Raw genomic sequence first — 1,035 nt, forward strand, 5'->3', positions numbered from 1 at the left:
AGACGATACAGCGTGTCGCAGCATTGCCGAGGAGTACACGGAACACCCTCGTCCGTTCGGAACGACGCGTGGCCTGTTAGACAATCTAAGGAAAGGACAGCTGTCTCACATATCTCGATGGACACCTGAACCAGGCCATAAGAGAAGGAAAATGAAATGAACAATCGCTTTTAAGGAAAGGAAATGACTCGTTACATTGCGCGCTGGACACCCGGATCACTCCATAAGGGAAGCAAAAATCGATGATTGATCGATCGTTGATTGATCGACCTATTATTCAATGAATGAATGAATGAATCAATCAATAAATGGATCCTTACATCAATCGTAAACGCTGTAGCGCTAAAATCATTTCCCTTACAGCGTGGTTCAGGTGTCCACCGATGCGCTATTTTTCTCTCACGGCTAAAGACGGCGGCACGAGCTCCTTAACGCTGTTGCGTTAGTTTTGCTGCCCGAATACGGCATAGAACTGCACGCTCATGGCAGAAAATAATGCACGAAAGAGGCACCACTCCTCGGCAATAGCAGAGGGTGACGAATAATACAGATTCTGTTACGACACGCTACCGAAAGCAGCGCGCGAGGAATGCTCTACACATTAGTCTTTAAGAATAAATTTTGAACAATCTGTAAGAGAAAAATCTGTTCTTTGCTTGTATCGATGCTCAGCTTACTGAGGAGTAGAAGTGTGTTAATCAGGATATTGCAGCCTGGCTTATATCTGAACTTAAGTAAAAGAAATGTTTCTGTGCCTGTTTATATTGGATGTGCATCGGGGGTTGATGAGGCGGAAAGGTGGAGAGCTGCGATGGGTTGGAGTGTTGACCAACGATGCATTCGTCATGTCCTTCCCCATGCAGGCTGCGTCCGCCCATACCGCGTCAGCAGATGTTTCGTTTGTAAGATTTAAAGCCCCAAAGCTACTAAAGCTATGAGGAATCTGTCTATAAAGGTCTGTAGAATATTTTCAGCACCTGGTGTTTTAATGTCCCCCGTGTCGCACAGTACACTTCTCTTGCATGTCGCCTCTAT

This window comes from Amblyomma americanum, chromosome 2 (assembly GCF_052857255.1).
Source record: "Amblyomma americanum isolate KBUSLIRL-KWMA chromosome 2, ASM5285725v1, whole genome shotgun sequence".
NCBI classification, from domain to species: Eukaryota; Metazoa; Arthropoda; class Arachnida; order Ixodida; family Ixodidae; genus Amblyomma; species Amblyomma americanum.